Source organism: Pinus tabuliformis, chromosome Q, assembly GCF_031772625.1.
Source record: "Pinus tabuliformis cultivar Carrire ecotype Pingquan chromosome Q, CPIR1, whole genome shotgun sequence".
NCBI classification, from domain to species: domain Eukaryota; kingdom Viridiplantae; phylum Streptophyta; class Pinopsida; order Pinales; family Pinaceae; genus Pinus; species Pinus tabuliformis.
The window spans coordinates 323,691,433-323,713,504 of record NC_142296.1 but is presented as its reverse complement, the minus strand read 5'-3'; positions in this window follow the sequence as shown (position 1 = coordinate 323,713,504).

Here is a 22,072-nt window from a genome sequence, read left to right as displayed (position 1 = left end):
ATTGACTAGATTTTTGTTTTGTATATAAATTTTCATTTAAGGTTAGGGTTAGCTTAGTGAGTTATTCTTTTATTTTACAAATGAGATAATCACTCCAGGACTCTTCCTTGTGAGCGGCGACTCTCTTCTCAGTGGAAACGGGTCTCGGTTGCATCATTCTTGGTATTGACCCTACCTTCATCATGTGGCTTGAAGCAATAGGGTGACTGCTCCTATTACCTCACATAAGTCATTGTGAGGTTCGTAGTGTTGTTGTTCAGAACATTCTATTCTAAAACATCAACATATCTCAGTGACCATACTGGGAAGCATTCAATTTTTCTCCTTTTCAGTTTTCATTGCAATTTATTTAGTCAAGTATGGCTACTATTAACTTCTTTTTCTGTGTCATGGCATGTCGACCACTTCCTCTTCCAACCCTAAAAAAATTATTTGCCAACATGGAATCTTTACATGGGAGGAAGATAATAATTTGTACCCCTGGTTCACACGTTCCCTTTTAGAACTTACACATTCGATCAACCCTCGCCCTCCCAAATTTAAACATCATCTACCTCTATTTTATGGTGATGGGAAGGTTACTGTGAAGATTCATATTTGTGCATTCTCCAATGTGTGCATGGTCCTTGGGGTCAATGAGAAGGATAATTGCACGCTCTTGTTTTTTAACTCCCTTCAAGGACGCGCTACGTCCCTCTTCGCTAACCTCCCTAATGAATATTTTTCTACCTGGGATGAACTTGCTTACTGGTTTACCTCAACCTTTGGTACTTCATAGAATCCTTATGATCATCTTAGAAACTTTAACTAGTTACGCATAGAAAAGGGTGAAAGAATTATTGTTTTCAATCTTCAATTTGTCAAGATTTACAACCTCATCCCTAAATCCATTCAACTAACTAATCTAGTTGCTATCTGCACTATTATAACCTCATACCTCATCTATATAAGTGGCATCTAGAGGAAATTAATTCAAATTCTTGATCATACCTTGGTCACTTATATTTATTTCGAAGAGTGAACTCATAGAACTATTTTCTCTCCCAATCTTGATGACATGCATGTTGTTCCTTCTTCCTTAATGCTTACCTTTCAATATTTATAGGATTGAATTTGTCATCTTAAGGACAGATTCTCTTGTTGGTCACTACTTGATTTCTCGAAATGAACTTTTTCTTCCGAAACCTCATTATGATTCTTATTTAATTTGTGATCAATAACATGTACCAAATGACAATCCCCATCCCAACATCCTGCACAATTATCATTATGTTTCTCCTGAATTAATCACTTTTACCTTTAAAGTGATCAAATTTCTCCTCCATGTTGTGATTCCCTTATCACCAATGATACTAAGACCGACTCTAATCTCCTCTACCTTGTGCGCAATGTTTTGTACAATTATTATTATCAGGAATGGTTGAGTCATGATGGTATGAAATCTTTCCATGACGTCATTGATGATTTATGTTTCAATGAACTCGAGGGAGAGGTTCTTACTTTTGAAAGATTGAGGGCCAGTTTATGAATGGTAATTATTTGATATGGATGATGAGACTTATTTCAAAGAACCTGAAAATGAAGTCTTTATTTTTTACCTTGAAGGAGTTTCATCAATCTGATCTGTTGAGTATGACATGTATGGGTTTGAAATGTATTTTTTTATGAGTCCTCTTATGTTCATGACATGAAGCATGTTTTACACAACACAAATATGTTGCTTGATTTTAACCCATACTATGATTTGTCTCCAAAATTTTATGCTTTTATTCTAGCACACAAATGCACAGTTACTGGTTGGCATGTAATCCTATGTGGCTAACAATACTTATGAATCTTGTTTAAGACATTGTCACAACCACACACTTTTGTTGGTTTGCAGGGTAATCACCCTTGTGTGACTGCCATCCAACGAGGCATGAACTCTGCCTACTTGATTCATGACACATTCCTTTATGCACAATTCCATCCAGTATGAGGATCAACACTCATCATATTTCCTCGTATACATAAATAAATAAAACTAAAGAAAATAATTAAAATAAAAACTCCAAAAAAAAAAATTGTTTGTTTTCCATGATTTGATCTTTGTTTCACTTTCGTACCAATGTCACTTTTGACTTTGTTTTCTTTTTCTTTTACTTTAGTTTGCATTTCACTTATGAATCACCTTTTGGTTTTGTTCATTTTATGATTCAATTTTTAACTTTTTTGTTATTAAGTAAAGGGTAAAGGGGGAGATATTCATGCATTATCAATCAGTAACATGCTTGTGTTTTGGTAAGAACAGGAGATGCAAGAAACCTTTAAATACCTTCCATGCCCATTTTTAAAAAGGATTTCTTGACCAAACTTTGATTCACCCATGTGGAGGATCTTTCCCAAAGGCAATCCTCATCATGCCCTTGGATATTTTGCTTCTCTCCCCCTTCTTTCTTTCTCGAGTGAACTGGTCTACCTTATGCGAACCGTGGGTGTTGTCTTCCTATCTTCAGTTATACTCATATGTATGTCGCACAACTTGTCCATCACGAGCTTCAATATTCTTCACGAAAATTGAATGGAAATATATTCTTTCTACCTCGAAAGAAAAGGGTCATATTTCTATTAAAGAGTGCATTCCTTCACCTGCCAAAAAATTGAGAAACAAGTGGGTTTGTCGTGCTTAGGCTCACAAGTTTGTATCATCAACATAATAGGGGAAGCATTAGGGGAATTTTGAGGTCTAAAATGGACCTCCTAAAAAAAATGTATAACAAAAATAAACTTTATAAGAACTAATTGGATTCAAAATGATGATGTCAACCATGGGGGATGATTCACCATTTTTGGAGTAAAAAAGTAAAATGATTAAAAATAATATAATAATAAAACTACTTTGTCAACACGCATTTTCAACTTAAATCCCAAAGGTTTTACTCAATTTTTGAGTTGGATTACTCATTTGATGCAAAATTTAATTCCTCATCCAAGGAGTACCCACGTTGCATACTTTTGATGGACCCTACTACACGAAAAATGAGAAATACATGAAGAAACATGATTGCAATCACGTTTTTCATGTATTTCTCATTTTTCCTGTAGCAGGGTCCATCGAAAGTATGCAACATGGGTACTCCTTGGATTAGGAATCAAATTATGCATCCAACCAATGTTTCCGCTCGAGATTTGAGTAAACCCATAGGGAGATAAGTTGAAAATACAAGTTGAAAAATAATTTTTTCCTTTTTCCCTCTAAAATTTGATGATGTAATTTAATATTATTTTATTATTTCCACTATTATTTTATAATTTCCTTAGGAGGCCCATTTTAGACCTCAAAAGTCCCATAATGAATACAAATTATCTTAAAGAGGCTATGACTTATCTCCCTCTTACCATGATAAAAGGAAGAAACCTCTTTACATTGTCACTCAAGTCCTCACCAACAAGTTTATGATATTCATCTCTCATTTCCCAACACCTTGGAATTCACTATGACTCATGATTCGTGCTAGATATTCAACTTCAACAAAAATATTATTTTGTGTCCTTCACCCCTTGGCTCATTCTCATAATACAAAGACTATATGAAAATCACTTATTTTCAAGTTATATTGATATCTCCATCCATATATATATACAATATATGATGCTCCTCACCATTCATGTGAGATAAATAATATAAGTTTCTCTTTTAATTTTAAAAATATTGCAACTATGTCCACCCGCAGGGCAATCAAGCTCCAAGTTGAAGGCTTATACACTCCACCAAGAGTGGCTCCACATCATCGAACTACAAATATAAGATATAGAAAAGTGGTTGAATCTATCAATTCAAAGTTTTATTTTGATTAGTGGATTGTTGAATTCGAACTACAAATATAAGATATAGCAAAGTGGTTGACTCTATCAATTCGAAGTTTTATTTTGATTAGTGGATTGTTGAATTTGATGAGTTATCTCTCTACATATGAAAATGTGGGAGAATGGTGTGAACTTGCTCACAACAACCGTATTATTACAGACATATCAATATAAGATATAACAAAGTGGTTGACTCTATAAATTCAAAGTTTTATTTTGATCAGTGGATTATTGAATTCACTGAGTTATCTCTCTGCCTATGAAAATGTGGCAAAATGGTGTGACCTTCCTCACAAAAACTATATCATTACAGGCATATCACGTGTGGGATTTCATTTTGCATTATAATAATTATTCAAAATTGGCCAATGAAATCGATAATCAAATGATAGAGAATAACTCCTTCCTAATAAATTCCATGGTGAATAACTCGTGTAGGATTGCTTTGAATACTTGAGATAATTGAGGAGAACTAATTGGGTTGCTTGATATTTTCAAGATAATAGTTACACTGGTAAGGTAAAAGAAAAATTGAATGGATATTGTTGATGTTAAAAGACAATAATTTCTTTATACAATCTTTTTCTTTTCACGATCAAAAAGATAAAAGGAAAAAAAATAAAAGAGAAGCGAAATTACTAAAAGATGAATGTGAAAAGTTACAGGCCTGATTGAAACTCATGTTTTTGAGATAAGTACATTAGAAATTATTATCTTAAAATACTGTAAATACTTGAAAATATTGTAAAATACAAGAATCTTCAGTAATAAATGCCAAAACTTAATGTGAGGTTTATTGGATAGTACTAGTAAAAAAACTTACTGAAGAGAAAGTTAATTTCTTATACAATCTGGAAAATAAATTAAACTTGGATGAATGGAGGGTGAAAAGGTGTATCACCAATTTTAATATTTTGGATTTCATTAGAGGCAGATGAATAAACAAATGTATTTATAGGCACCATATTTGTGCATCTAATCATGAAGTTAAACAAAATGAAAATTAAAATATTGATGACAGCTTCCAATGGAAAAAACCAATACAATTGTCTGGCATCCATCTCACAGTCAATAGAAGAAGATTGAGGCTACTCATTTTCAAAAGAAGATCTATAAAAGGTCGCATACTACATCAAACAAAGGATTCCCACTTGCCATATACCTACATGCTACCATAATAGTGAGTGAAGGTGTTGGTTGGTGTTGTGAGGTTTCCCTTTTATTGTTTCTTTCCCTTATTTCTTGCATCTGATATTTGTGAGTTAATGAAGATTGTCGGCATGCAGGCTTCTTCCCAGAAGAATTTAAGGGCAACAAGGAAAAGTTTTATAGGTTTAGGGTCAGTGAAGGTATCAGCTTTATTTTTTTTTCAATTTCCACTCTTCACTATTCCTAGGAACTGATAATGTGATGGTTCACTCTACCTTTTCCTCTTCCATTTATTTTCATTTATCTTTGGCTTCTTTATGAAAATTTTACCACGTAGGTGTAATTTTTTGTTACTTAAATGTTTTCTTTTACTTTTCTTTAAATTTAATTTTAAATTTTAATTTTATGACCCATTTCTTCTAATATTTCTTTAAGTTTTAGTTGTTTTGATCTCAACTTTTCCTCTCATTTAGTTTTAATTTTGTTAAATCATGTGATTTTTTACTTCTTTCTACTTGTTTTCTTTTCGTTTTGTTTATGATTAAATAAAAAGAAATTAAAATCATACAATTTCTAAAATACAAAAAAATAATATAATACAAAAACAAAATAAGAGGTACTCAGTAGCACTCACTAATGACTCATTACCTTATACCTTATGCAATAGGTTATTCACATATAAACTCAAGATTGGAATTGGTTGTTACAAATCTCACTGTTTAATTGTTGTCTCATCAATATTCATAAGAAAATTATTAATTGTACTTAATTGCACATTTATTCACTTAATAAGATTTCTTATTTTTATTAAACAAACACATACAAAACAATTTAAATACATAATTAAAGAGCTAATTTCACAAGTTAGGTACATGGTTCAATGGTAAAGTCATTAGTTGTACAACTTGGACGTTTTGTTTGACTAAAATTATGTTAACAAAGGGGTTAACTAAATACTCTTTCACAATACTTGGTCATTGTATGATGAAGCCTTTAATACTTCGACATTGTATGATGAAGCCTGATTCATTATAAATAAATAAATAATGTGTATCATATTAATGATTGAGATAATATCTTAAGGGGTTAACTAATTGCTCTTTCACAATAATTGGTCACACTACTTGGTCGTTATATTATGAGGCCTTATTCATTATAAATAAATAATGTGTATCATATTAACGATTGAGATTTTCATTTGACCAAGCAACAATTAAAGCAATGTTAAGCATACAATATGCCTTTTTTTATTCTATTATGTATCTAATATTTGATATAATAGGAGGCTATTGTATATTTAATTGTTTATGCATAAAGGGTTCCATGGCCAATTTCATTTCTTTAAGTTACAAGTTGCAATAGCTTATGCTCTACATGACTTTAGGCCTTTTAGCCTAAGTTCTAGCTAGCTCATTGCCTTTTTGTATTTATGCAGCTTATGCCCTGCAACTCTCCAAGGACTAAACCCTAAGAACTGGCTGGCTTGTTGTTTGCATATAACTTTGCATTTAAGGTTAGAGTTATCCCAATGAGTTATTCTTTTATTTTACAAAAGTTATAATCACTTCAGGATTCTTCCTTGTGAGTGGTGACTCTCTTCTTAGTGGTGATAGGTCTCGGTTGCATCAGTCTTGGTATTAACCCTACCTTGATCATGCGGCTTAAAGCAACAGGGTGACTTCTCCTATTACACCGTGAGGTTCGAAGTGTTGTGGTCTAGAACATTCCATTCTAAAGCATCAACAATATCTTATTAAAAATCAACTAAAAAGGCAATGTGAATGTTAATATAGAAAATGACTCACTCAAACGATGATAATGTTAAGTGAAAAGTTAATCTAAAAATATAAATGTATAAATTAATACAAAAATAAGTTTTATGCGTTATGTAAATATAACATATTCGTTATACTATATTAAAAAATAATATGAATTTAATATATATATATATATATATAGATATATATTTGTTATACTATATTAAAAAATAATATGAATTTAATATATATATAATTATAATAAATATTTATGGAAGTGAACAAAAAAAAAGGGCTCTGATGGGGATTGCGTGTCGCGCTCGTAAAGGCCTAGGTTAACCCTAGCCGCAGGAACCGCAGGGTTACGGGCTGCCTCACCGGAACGGCCAGCACTGAACAGGAATCGGGTTTCGGATCTGTCACCAGTAAGCGACAGCGGTTATCGGCGGTTTGACCGGTATGGAGGACCTCGGAGTTACGGACCTCGTGGATTACTCCGAGGATCCACTAGAAGGGATTGGTATATTTGGAAACCCTAATGAGGCGTCTACACCAGCTGTTGAGATTACCGCCTCACAGGACACCTTACCTGTGGTCTCCCTGCCCGATCCACCCTCCACTTCACTCGCTCTGGAAGCCCCGCCACTTTCGCCTGGGACCGCCCTTCTTCTATCCTCACTCTCACCAGACTCATTGGCATTCGATCTGCTACCACCGCTGAGAATCGATCAAACCACAACCCAAGTTGAGACTAGGGCAGCAGCTGAAAAACCCCCCCTGCAAGGAGAAGGGATCAGGCCCTCGGGTTGTTTCAGCACTCCGGCCCTCAATGCACAACCCACAAAACCCTCCCCTGGGGTTAGGATTACTAATCCACTCGTAGATCATCCGACTGCACCTCGCACGAAGAAGAGATCGAAGTGTATCAGAGCGACGGTAAAAGACATCTCAGTATCCTTCGGTGACCCCACCAATTTTGAGGATACTATGGCACTGGCTTGAATGGTCCTGGTTGGACATGTGCGGGGGCGTACCTTCTCGGCGGAAAGATTGACTCTATGGGTGAAAGAAATCTGGGGTGCGCTATTCATAGAATTGCCGGAAGTACAAGAACTACCGAGGGGATGGTTCTCCCTCCACTTCGCAAACGAGGAATACACAGACACTGTACTGGGCCAGTACTGGCACATAGAAATGGCACCTGTGCTATTGAAACGGTGGAGCCCTCTTTTTGATCCGGAGCGCGAACAGATAGGAGCTGGCCCTCTGTGGGTGCGATTGCCGGGGCTGCCATTACAATACTGGACCGAGGAAGCTTTTATCAGGATTGGGAATGCGCTGGGAACGTATTTGGATCACGACCGATCATACAAGGAGACCAAGAAAAGAATCCTAGCTAGAATCCTGGTTCATCTGGACACTCGGGAGGGATTAGAAGAAAAAATCACTCTGAGATGGGGAAAATTTAGCAGAACGCAGATTCTGGATTACGAAGGCGTCCCTTTCAGATGCAACCGATGTCACCAAGTGGGTCACCTGTTCAAGGACTGTCCATTAAACATTAGTCAGGAAGGATCTCCAAAATCTACACCAGCAATTACCAGAGGAGTCCCCCCAATCATCCCTCGTCCACCCCAAAGCAGTGCGGGACCTCAAGGTGTACCAGAGATAACGGACCTGCACAAGACAGCCCCGCCCTCGCCTCCGCTGACTAGGGCTCGGGCAGCAGCAGCGGCCGCGCAAGTGCCGGGTATCTCTCCTATCCTTCCCTCTAACTCTTTTGATATCTCATCTGCACATGTAAATTCTATTGAATGCACCATGGCTCAGTGTATTATCCCCCCTCCCCCTCCGACGACATCCACTGCTCCGCCTTCATTGCCCCTTTCATCTCCGCCCCCCTCGCCCTCATCATCTCGATCGACCCCATCCCATTCATACTCCCTTCGGCCCCGATCCTCACATTTGGAAGTCTCTGAATCCCATTATGGGTTGGGTATAGTCCCTCTTGGCCCAGGTTTCATCTCCACCCGGGGTCGCAAATCGTATCTTAACAAAGCCAATAGGCATGCTAGCGCGGAAGTGGCTGCTGGGCGCCAAGCCACTATCGATGGGGTCCTTAGAGCACCAAAGCCCCTTAAGATTGGCCCCCCATGAAGTGCCTCTCCTTCAACTGCAGGGGCCTGGCTAGTTCCCCAAAGAAGCTAGCCCTCAAACGACTTTTTGAGGTCGAATCGCCTGATATCATTCTCCTACAAGAAACCCTTGGATCTGCAGAGTCTACTACTCGATCCCTCTCCTCCATGGCGGCCAGATGGAACTTCCTAGCTACTGATGCCATGGGCAGATCAGGTGGACTGGCGTTAGGATACAATCCCAATTCCATCAGACTGGACTCCTCTTGGGGTGGTCATGGTTACCTGGGAGTAGACATATTCTCCATTGACCTGGGCCTCTCCCTTCGCATTGTCAACATATATGGGCCTTGTCAACAGAGGGAAAATTTCTGGAGACACCTTCTCAGCTGTAACCTATTGACACTTGATCACATCATCTTAGGCGGAGACCTGAACTTCTCCCTGGGATTCAGTGAGTCATGGGGTTCATCGGCCCAAGTAGATTCCATCACTGATTTCATGAGGCGTTTATTGAATCAGCATGACTTCATTGATATCCCCATGCAGAAGCCCATTCCTACGTGGAGAAATAGAAGGGTAGGATCGGCTGCACTGGCTCGCAGGCTGGATAGATTCCTGTTAAAAGGTCCTCTGACACAACAGTTGCACACATATAAACAGTGGGTGAGCAATGGTGGTATCTCTAACCACTCCCCCATCATTATGGAAATCCTAGGACCGCATCAGAAACCAAAAGCTCCATTTAAGTTCAATCACTTGTGGCTTCAGGACCCGAGCTTCTCAAATCTGATCACTGAATTCTGGAGAGCACACCCCATTGATCGAGAATCCTCGATGGCCAGGGGATTCGTTAAAAACCTCACTAGGCTCAAACATATAGTGATCAACTGGGCCAAAGAGAAGAAGACTAGAGAAGATGTGCAACTTAATACAGTGGAAGAAGAATTGAAAGCTCTTCTGGACGAGCGAAATCTGGGATTCATATCACAGGAAGACAAGGCTCGTCTGGTGGAACTGGAAAATCAGAAGAACAATATCCTAAAGGGTAGGGAGGAATCCATCAGACTTCGCAGTAGAGCAACTTGGCTTAAAGCCGGAGATGAGAATACTAGATTCTTCCACAACTTTGCCAAAGGAAGGAAAGTGGCAAATACCATTTGGAACCTTCCCCTTCCTGAAGGTGGACTGGTGGATTCCTTTAACAAGCTCTCAAATCTGGGTACTACACACTTCAGAGGTTTATACAAGAGCCCTGCAGGTACAAATCTGGCTGAAATCATCAATGTGGCCACACACTTCCCTAGATTTGTTGATGAGGAGGATTCTGAAGGTCTTGAGGCACCCGTCACTATGGCAGAATTGGAAAGTACTCTCAAATGGTTTCAAAAGGAAAAGAGCCCTGGACCGGATGGCTGGACTATAGAGTTCTACATTGCCTTCTTTGATCTCCTGGGAGAAGATATTCTAAAGGTGGTTGAGGAAAGTAGGATCTCGGGCAGTCTCTACAATGCTATTAACTCCACATTCATCGCCCTCATTCCTAAATCAGACTCCCCATCCTCCTTTGATGATTTCCGCCCCATATCCCTCTGCAATGTTCTCTATAAGATCATCTCAAAGATCATTGCCAATAGGATCAAGCCTATCCTGTCTAGACATATCTCCCCTCAACAATTCGCATTTCTGGAAAATAGGCAGATCCATGAAGCCATTGGTTCAGCCCAAGAAGCGATTCACTCCATTTGGACAAAACACCTCAATTGTATTCTGCTGAAGATAGACCTTTCCAAGGCTTTCGACCGAGTCAGTTGGCTTTATATTAAGATGATCCTTATCCATATCGGCTTCCCCCCTGCCCTAATAAATTGGATCATGGCATGCATCACATCTCCCACCTTTAATATCTTGATCAATGGATCCGCCTCACACTTCTTTCACTCCGAAAGAGGGCTGCGACAGGGCTGTCCTCTCTCGCCACTACTCTTTCTACTGGTCATAGAAGCTCTAAGCCGGCTTATCATCACTGCTAAAAGGGAGGGGACTATCAGAGGCCTCAAAATCACGGATGAATGTTTCCTCACACATCTACTATTTGTAGATGATGTCTTAATTCTATTGGATGGCAGCATACAGGACACAACTTCTTTCATTCGCATCCTAGGTCTCTTCTCAAAAGCTACGGGTATGGAAGTAAATAGATCGAAATCCACTATCACCATGGTTGGAACCTCAGCCAACGAATCCCTCGTGGCTAGACAGGCTTTCCCTTTCACTACCCAGCCTTTGGACAGAGGCCTTAAATATCTGGGATATTGGCTAAAGCCGACATGTCAAAAGATCGCTGATTGAGTTTGGCTAGTAGCAAAGATAGAAAAAAGGCTAACATGCTGGAGCCATAGATATCTATCCAGGGCTGGGAGGTTAACCCTGATTAAATCTGTACTTGAAGCTACTCCGGTATTCTGGATGGCACTGGCTTGGATACCTCGGAACATTCTGGCAAAACTACAGCAACTATGCAATAGATATTTATGGGCTGGCAACCAAGACAAGCGTATCTATGCCTGGATTGGCTGGAACAAGATAGCCTTACCAAAGAAATGGGGAGGTTGGGGGTTAAAGGAGCTCCCTATCTTTGCAAAAGCCCTGGCAGGGAAAATGGGCTGGGCTCTTCTGACGACCCAAAGTTTATGGACCAGAATCACTTTCCATAAATACATTTGGCCCCTCAGCATCATCGACTGGGTTAGGCTCCCAGAGTGGAATAAAATTGGCATTTCATCTATCTGGAAGGCCCTATTACACTCGCTGCCACTCATCAGAGATAACCTGGTCTGGCGTATCAGAGAAGGAAACAGCGCAAGGATTGGACTTGACCCATGGACGGGAAGCGGTGGAAGGCATATACTTCCACACGATCTGGTGGCATACCTCTCAGCACAAAATATCAAGGTTATCTCACAGATTGCGGATCATGACCATTCGGACATCTTCCATCAAGCATGGAAATCCGCGCACCAACTAAACCTCCCTAGAAGATGGCAAGCAGCCTGGGAAGAATACAGAGAAGCCTTGATCGAATCACACATTCGAATTACAGAGGGGCCGGATGAACTTGTATGGAACCAGACAGATCACGGCATATACACCCCCAAGGAAGGTTACATACAGCTTATCGCTCACAAAAAACCAGAGGTCATTGCTAGCTGGTGGCAGAGTATCTGGAAGCATTCCGCAACACCCAGATCTAAGCTTTTCAACTGGTGCATTCTGCGGAACAAAATTCCCACCGGAGAACAGCTCATGAAAAGGGCACAGCATGGTCCTACATGGTGCGTTCTTTGCAAAGAAGAGTCAGAAACAACAGATCATTTATTTCTGAAATGTCGTACGACTCTGAATCTTTGGAAAAACCTCAAGCCCTTCATAAATTACTCTGGTGATTGGGGCGGAACAGACCTCATCAATGCATGGACAGAATGGGAAAAGAAAAACAAAGGCTCAAAATATATCAATCTCCCCATCATTGTTAACTGGTCCATCTGGAAAACAAGAAACCGCGCGATATTTGAGAACAAGCCGATTCACTGGCCATTGCTTGAGGCCGGTATTATCTCTGCCCTGAGGGAACTACCAGACCCGCCTCCTCCTTCATCTCGTCAACCTGCCCCTCCCCCACTCATCGATCCAAGTATACCTTGGGCATATTTTGACGGAGCCGCAAACTTGCAAAGCTGCGGAGGCGGCATCATCTTACACTTATCAGAGCATCATCAATTCAGAATCAAGGCCGGTCTGGGTGCCGGCACAAATAACTTTGCAGAACTCATCACTTTACGCCACTTACTTCACTTTGCACTGAGTCACCACTGCACTAGCATCAACATATTTGGGGATTCTCAGATCATCATTAATTGGATTAATGGCACAGCTACATGTCACATTCACACTCTCAGCATTATTTTACAGGAAGCTCTTGCTCTCAAATCAGCATTTAACAATATTACTGTCTCTCACATCTACAGGGAACATAACAAAGGTGCCGACAAGTTATCCAAGGAGGCAGCGCTGATGGACAAAGGCATTTGGGAGATTACTGAGATCAAAGACCAACAGGAACAAAAATTTTTCCACCGTCCGTATATAGACCCGGGATACCCAACCACGGGTCATCTAACAGCATAAAGGGAACCGCTCATATAGGACAGCAGTATATATATAGACTTATACTGAAATTTTTGAAAATATTTTTGGCTTGATATATGATGAACAGGCAACTGTAAACAGCACAGACAGTTTTACCCTGCGTGGTAATGCAAATTAACAGCAAAACTGTCAAAATTTTGTAAAAAGCAGATACATCCAATGCATCCTCTCATGTAATTTTTGCTTATTAATGAAAATATTTATGGATTTTTCCAGAGGAAAAAAATTATAATAAATATTTATGTCTTAGAGAAATAATAATATTATTATAAATGTAAAAAGATGATGTAAATTATTAAACTTCACAATAAGAATAGTGTGAGAAATAACTTCAATATTAACTTTACATTTGTTTAGGATTTGTAAATCTAATAATCTAATAGAAATTTGTTCATATTGGAATCCTTCATCTGTCCTCATTTCTTTTAGTTACCTTTAAGTGTCAAACATTTATTTTAGTTACCTTTATCTTTATGTTCGAAAACATTGATCTTAGTTACTAGTTAAGTTTTTTATTCTTCTAGTTGGATGCTTTATCCATTCATCTAGGTGACATAAAATATCTCTCTAAAGCATCATTTAGGTAAAATATTGGAGGTAAAATATTTCATTTAGTTAATTAGAATATTGTCATACCCTTAAGAATTAGGGTGGAATAGGGATTATCAAGATTCAAAACACAAAATCTCGGGTCTTATGTACTAAATCGATTACCATAGCTATGAACGGAAGGTATGGAATGTGCTTCTTCATAACTATATTTGTTGAGAAACTCATACAAAATTCATGGTTAAGGATAAAGTTGTAGACACTTATTGTCACCCCAATTGTGGTTAAAGTTAAAGGAGTCGTTTTAGCATAATGCATTTGGAAGAACTCAATAGTTGTTAAGCCTCTTTTGAATTGGAAAGGTAAGGGGTTCATGTTTGGCATTTATTTCAACAAACTCTTGATATAGTGGTTTCTTATCCTTCTTCCCAAAGAATAGACTCCCATAGTGTCACCTAGTTTTTTTTTTTCCTTTGGAGTCTTCAAAGGGCTAGTTGGCATTGTTCTAGATCTTTCTTATTCTTGTTGTAGAAACTAAAACCCTTAGCTTGAGTTGAATGAGTTATCTTTATTCACCAACCTTAGCAAGATTATTTGAGCAAGTAAAAGAACATATTTTTGACTTCCTTCTTTTGAAGTTATAACTTCAGTCCCTTATCAACTGATAGAAGGGCTATAATTGGAATAAGGCCAAGGCATTCAGGATATTTAAGCCAATCGATGGTTATGAACTATGTCTATGCCACAAGCTTATGTTGGATGCTTGATGAAATAATTATTGAAGACTCAAATCTAAGTAATCTACAAGGATCTTTAGACTTCATAGCACATAGAAGCCACTAATGGAGTTGAAAAAGCCTTATTTTCTTGGTCACTTATATTAGATAGGTTTGTTATTGTCCATGAACTAATTCAGCTTGGAATCCTACAACCCTCATACTCATTTTGTGTGTGCCTCAAAACCCATAAATATGTATTTTAGTTCTAACTTGTTTTTTCAAATTGGTCTAAAAGTGAGTCTCTTACTTCTGTGATTAGCTCCTCCTTTTCCCCCACGCATGGAATTTTTCCCACCTAGGGAACAAATTGTCTTATGATGTCGAGTTTCACATTGCATGATAACATATTAGGATTGGAAAAAAAAAATATGGACAAAAAAATGCCTATTTGTTAAGCTAGGCCCAAATAAACAAGTTTTGTTAGGCCAACAATACATTGATAATATTCAAATCTTTCTATGCAAATCATAATTAAGTCAAGAAGGTGGAGCTTGATGTAGCTCACTTGTGCTAAATCTTGAAGTGCAAATGAATGGTATCATGCACCATGAACGTGGAACCTCCTACGAAGACTCCAATCCATTTGGCTTGCTCTCAATAGTATCATTGCAAAGAGGGTGCACCAAGACACAAAGTTAGCATAATCATGAGAAAGTAGAGAGAGTGAAGTCATAACTAGTTAAACAATGCTCTAATGCAACCATTAAATAATAATTTCTAACTCTCACTAAAAATCTCAAAAAAGGAAAAACTAGTATATAATTATATTTAAAATGGTAACCGTGATCATGATGTAGGTCTAATCCTCAAAATGAAGGAAATGTTGTTTTTAGATGTGTTAGCACTCTCCACCATTTTACTTTTGTGGTAAAAAAAAAATTACATGTCCAAATGTCCTCGAAAACAATCACTTTGATATATGTTAAATGAAAAATTATTATGATTATTAGACGTGTATTAAAGTAATTTGAACTTTCATTTTACCAAATAATTTATTTATTTTTAGCAATATTATAATTATATATATATATTAAAAATATATTTTTTTTACTTATTTGTATATACAAAATTCAAAAAGCATGTTCAATGAGACATAAAGCATGACGTAAACTTCCATTAAAAGCTTCAATGGACATGTCATGCTTAAAAAAAAAACATAAAATTATTCAAAATTATTCAGTTAAAAAGAGATGGAGATGAATCAAATGCCAATGCATAAAACTAGCAATTGTCCCAAAAGGTACAAAGAGAGGCCGATAGGATTATTAAATTGAAATTGTTGAATTTTTCTAGAAGAGTTAATTGGTTTGTGGAAAACCTTGTTTTCTTGGACTGGATCATTGTGCAATTACTTTTCTTTAGATGTTTTGTTTATATCTATATTACAAGGAACACATTGAAAAATCAAGAGGTTAAGTTAATTACCCAAAATCAAGAAACCTCTATAAATGGCCATTATAAGTGGATTTCTGGTGTCAGTGGCTTTCACAAGCTCAAATTCAAACGTCCACCACATATTCAAACGTCCCAAGCATTGACACATGCCAGTTGATTCTCGCAATTTAATTATAAAATCATGTCAAAACGTACAGGGGGATTAAGTCTGCGGAGATACAGCTAAAGAGTTGGTCGCAGGTAGTTTTAATTGGTGTATGGGGTATATAATTTAATACTAATCAGTGCTTGCCAAAAGCCAGGGAAGAAGAACAGCAACAACAATTGGCATACCAAAGAAACGATTAACTCTGAGGCCAAGAGTGACATAAAAGAATGGGAAAAAGCAGTTAAAATATCTTCAAGAGTGACATAAAAGAATGGGAAAAAGCAGTAAAAATATCTTGCCATGCCATGGAGCGCACAGTAGAACTCAGAGGTGAAAAGAAGGCAACTCAACCGATATTTGGAAACATGATCGTCCAGTGATCTGCAACTTGTATGGAAATGATAGAACAGTCTCAGATAGTTTCATAGGAGAGATTCCTACAATATCTCATAACAAAATATTCCTAAAACTCAAATAGTTCTTGACCTTCATTTATGTGATATTTCCTCCTGGATTTCTTCCAACATATGGCAATACACACCATTAATGTTAAAGCGATCATCAAAGATCATCAAAGCTCCGGGTATCGTTATTCCAAGAACAATTTTCACTTTGGCATTTTTTAGATTTTGATTGAACGGTACATTCCCCTTTATGCATACAGAGGTAGCGATTACCAAAGAATCTGCAACGCATTGAAATAAAAGTATTTTCAATAAGCCTAAGATTATATGGCCCTTCAACTGTTTAGGTATTAGCATTGTCTGCAGAATACATTGCACTAGTTGGAAACAAAATACAACGAAAATTGCTGATGAATACCAAAATGAAATATCAAATTGCATGAGTTTCAGCGAAGGCTTGCGGAGAAGTTGTACTGGAATTGTTGTTCTCTATATATCTGCACTATAACGCTAAACACGATTGTTATACAATTTTGGTAATGGAAATCCATTTTATTTTGAATAATTGTCACAAAAAGTGCAAAGAGCAACATACAGCTCTTTAAGGTTTTTTTAGTTCTGATAGCCAATCTGGAACTGTGCCATTCACGTTGTTGTTTTGTAGATGTCTACACAACCAGTGAACAAATAATCACAACTTTCTTTGTAATATTCGTGCTCTTTTTCCAAATATACATAATTGGCTAAAGATCAAATGACCTAGAAAGTGGAGGTTTATGTTTAAAGAAAATACTTACATTCTCTCCAATATGGTTAAATTGGAAAGGTCCAGTCAGATGGTTATTGTTAGGTGACCTGCTAATTTCAACACAGTAAAATATTCAAATGGAAGCGACATAATCAGATTTTATTTTAACCAAATACTTTTAACCCAAAATTAAGAATCCTAATCAACACAATTTCTATTTTATTTTAACCCAAAATTAATACCATTGCTATGAATTTTTAGTTTGTACGCACAACCCTCCAGCCAAAAGTTGGATGTAGGCTAGTATATATGTATATCATAGACTGTATGTTGATAATATTATCTGCAGTTTCACCATGCATCAATATGGAATAATATATGCAAATTTAATAAACTCCACCGCGACACTTTATACTTGCAGTGCTGTTGGTGTTTTTAAAATATGAACTTTTCAGAAAGCATTCTAACAGGTAAACAATAATAAAACGTGTTACATGCCTAAGCACTCCCTTCCCTGTGACAAATCTAAAGGTGACATTTAAATAGCTGGTCCATTATTTCATAACAACAAAGGCTTATTTTCCTTTTCCAATGTTTGGCATAAAGTTATTATAAGCCCAAAATAAAACAGACATATCAATGGGTCAGCAATCAAAGGAACAATAGGAAAGAAAACTACATGAGCATTGAGAATCATTAAGCAATTGTAGCTAAAAGCATTAAAAAATTATTTAAAAAAAAACATTCTTAATGTTACCTGCCCATAACTCGCACATCAAGAGATTTTTTCATCGAGCTTTCCTCTGATGATACAATTGGTTTTATTTGATCCTCATTGCTCTCAGAAATCGACAAATTATAAACAAAGGAAGATAGCAGAGGATCTGGTACTGCACTGTTAGTAGCCACCCCACGCAAGGACACACCTCCCAGAAGTGGATGCAGCTGCCCCTCCTGAAGCTCTCTACTCAGAAAAGACAGTGTGGAATTAGGTGGCAACCCACCTCTGCGAAATCTCCTCCTACGCTGCATGTATCTAGTAATTAAAGGGAACAAATTGACACCCTTCGCAGCCATGTCATTCAAGAACTATAATTTTAATGGATAGAATACTAAGGTCGACAAGCACTGACAAACATAATCTACATTTTTAACAGACAGAAAACCCAAGGAAGTTAGAACACAGCTCTGCTGATACAAGGGAGTAGCATCTGAAATATTGAAAGTAAATATAAATTCTTCTCTGCCCAAGCATTTCAAACTTAGATTCCACTATATCTTGTCATGTCATAGTCAAAGTAGAGGATATTTTGAACAATTGACCATGTTGAAGAGTTATATGCCCAACCATATCCTTCCCAACTTTAGCTGCGCACACAGGACATGGCTGCAAAGAAATACACAAGATATTCAGGAAAGCATTACACATGAGACCTCATCTAACATCCCAGTGTCATAAAATTAAAGACCCACAAAAGTTTCCTCCTACTTAAAACAATAAGTTTATTTGCGCTTTATAGGAAGTCAAACTATACATCCAAAAACTTGAGGAAACAATAATGTTTAGACAGAAATAACTAATAAGTATTCCATAGCTTATTGCAAATAGTCAGCAAGAAAGCAAATGTATCATAAGAAGAGTGAAAAGATCAAACAATCAAATGGAAATTTCATCTAGCAATAGGAATGGTTTTCCTATGTATATTACCGTTTACATATCGAATTAAAAAGTTTAAAACAACTTATCAGAATAGATTTTTTATGTTCATCAATGCATCTCCTAGGCTTAGACCATCTCAATAACAAATACCTGCCTATTCACTGTCATCTCGTCCCAGGAGTGACTCTTAAATATACTAAAAAATACTAAAAGTTGTTTAAACCAACATGGATGTAAATTCTCACACATTGAGACTTGCAAAAGAAACTTTTGAACAATGTCAACATGGATTGTTCCATGTCCACTAACACAGATGACAGATTCTGTCTATCTCAAAAAGGCACACCCCACATATAGGCATTTTCTTGTTGGAAAATTCTCAAACAAGTAATATATCTTTATTAAAATTGGGAAGACTTCCACTAACCCATGTTATATTGGTCAGTGTCAAGCAACTGTTTGATTTTGGTACTCAGAAATCTCAAGCAGAGAACCGCTTATCCAATTGGCTAGTGGATGTCATTTGCCAAAAAAATACCCTTGGGTTCAATGTGATTGGACTGAGCAACTGATTATATAATATGGGCCCCATTGTCTATGGCACAGATGGTATTCGCTTGCAACTGTTCTATGGAATATTTTCCTAAAATGGCTCTTGTAAGGTCTTGAATCCGTTCCTCAATCTTACAACCATAGTTACAAGATTAAAATAAACTAATATGCCAACCCAAAACTGATGAATACACTCTTAAAATGTGTAATATAAAAACAACCTACTCAGAGCTTCAAATGATCCCAAACAAAAACACAGTTTACAAAATTGAAAACCCCCAAAAGGCAATTAGCCTGAAGCAGGTCAAATTAATAGGCTCGTAGTTTGAACCCAGACAAAACAGAGGGGTCTTCTAACGGGTAATACCGATGCATTTACGGAATTGACCCCAAAAGTAGATAGATAAAAAAATGAACTTTACAGCACAGCAAGACCAACTTTGAGCCACTGCAGTTAATATGTAGCGATAACTCCACAGTTAATATGTAGTGATAACTCCACAGGGGTCGCCTTCAAAGTACTGCAAATACTACATGAGTTCATTCATATGAAGGTACTTAATTTTCTCAAAATAAGTGCCATAATTCCTAAAAATTAGTCCAACAAAAGAAAATGGTCTGAACATTATAACAAAATGACCCAGCGGATAAGGTAGATTTCAACCATCTACAGCCTTGAGAAACCAGCACATAAAACTCAAAAGCCCTCAAGATTTTAGGTCCCTGTGAACACTTCGAAATTAAAAACAGGGCAAAAGTAAGAAACCTGTATGATGATGATAATGATGAACTGCGTGATGGCGCTTTGCTGCCGTGATACAAGCCGCCCATAATTCAGCGTCCATGGCGTCTGGAGCTTAACAATTTCTCGCCTGACACAAGACCAAACCCTCCAACCCCGGCATCCATGAATACCTCCGCGCCTGAATACCTCCGCCCCTTCCTTGCAGCGAGGCCGATACGCAGGGGCTGACGTGTTGCCTGAACAAGTACGAAAACGAATTGCCCACAAATTTCCCGCTCTATGCCCGACGCCAGGTGTCAGCGTGAGAAACAAAAGGACGACGAAAGTCCCTTTCAAAGGAAGGCCTATCAGCCTAATTATTCACTTAAATGGAGATGAATCAATATCAATAAGGTTAAGCCAAAAGAATTCATATAAGTATGATGTATATTTATTTTGGTTTTATTTAAATATAAAAATAAAATAATAATATAAATATTTATGAAATAAATATATATTTGAATTAAGCCCACGGGGTAGGCAAGTTGGTAATCGCGTTGTGGTGTAGTTTGTCTGTAAAGCGGACTCCGTATTTGAGGTCACGAGTTCAAATCCCCAGACTTACCTGGAGCTATGTTATAGCGGGCAAGCGCAGTTCCCAGGGGTTATAGTGGTGGCGACCAGAATCGACCCCATGTTACGCGAGTTGCGAGGCTATCCCAATGGCTGATTCCCCTGTCAACAAAAATATATATCTATATATATATATATGAATTAAAATTAATATATAAATAAAAAAATTAATATAAATATATAAGTAAATAAAAATATTTTAAAAAAATAATTTAAAAAATATTAAAAAAAAAATATTGAATTTTATATTTTATTAAAAAATATATAAAATATTGTTATAAGGTATTTGTTTAAATAATTAAGATACTCAAATAACACTATTTTTTTAAGTTGAAACAAATATTTTTTTAAAAGCCAAAACAAATATTGGTAATGGATATTATTTTCACTTATATATTTCATTTAGCTATATTATATTATATTTATATTTATATTTATATATATTTATATATATTTATATATATTTATATATTTCAATTAGCTACATTATAATATGAATTCTTTTATTAGATTTAGATTTAGAGTTAGGATACTAGAATAACATAATTTTGTTGCACTCTTAAGTAAGTCTATATTGAGGGTTGGTTTAGTATCAACAATATTTTTCTTTCTTTTGGACGGGGGAGGTTGGGATGGTACCCAATGCCTAATAAAAAATTGTGGAAAAAAATATTTTATATTTTAGTTAAATATAATAATATTAATAATGATGGTAATGATAATGGTTAATGTCTATTCACATTCAATTTGGTTTATTGGACCTTTAAAATGTCAAGGAAATTAGCTAATTTTTCTTTAGAATTTTATTTATGTAATTGACAAACTTTAAGAGAGTCATTCCCAAAGCACCATACTTTTGATAAGTTAAAATGTTGGGATGGTTAGTATTATATCAAATTTTGAAGTTATAATTTAATGTGGATACACGAGAAATTTTAAGAGAAAATGATTTTCATTTTCAACATTGTTTATGTGACAGAGATGTTAAATTCTTTCAACCCATGATGTTTTAGGAATTGACCAATGTCTTATTTCACTATTAAGCTTATGATAATTTGTTCTTAATTTATCAACATTAGTTTTCTTCTTTGTGCTAATCAAAATAGAGATATCCTTTTGATATTCTAAATTTGTGTTGATTACCTCCTAGTATCTTAATTTTGTTTTATCCTTTACTCTTTATTGCACCACAATATCTCCTTAAATTTAGATGTAATACTTTTTCTAATATTATCACCATTTTTCAAAGTGACCTCTTCCTTTACTCCCCAATGATTTGCAAGGACTTGACGTCTTTATGCCAACTCTACTTGAGCCCCAAGTGGTTTGAACTACACTTTGAAGGAAGCTTAGGAAGGCTCTCATCTGTCATGTTATTTATTTA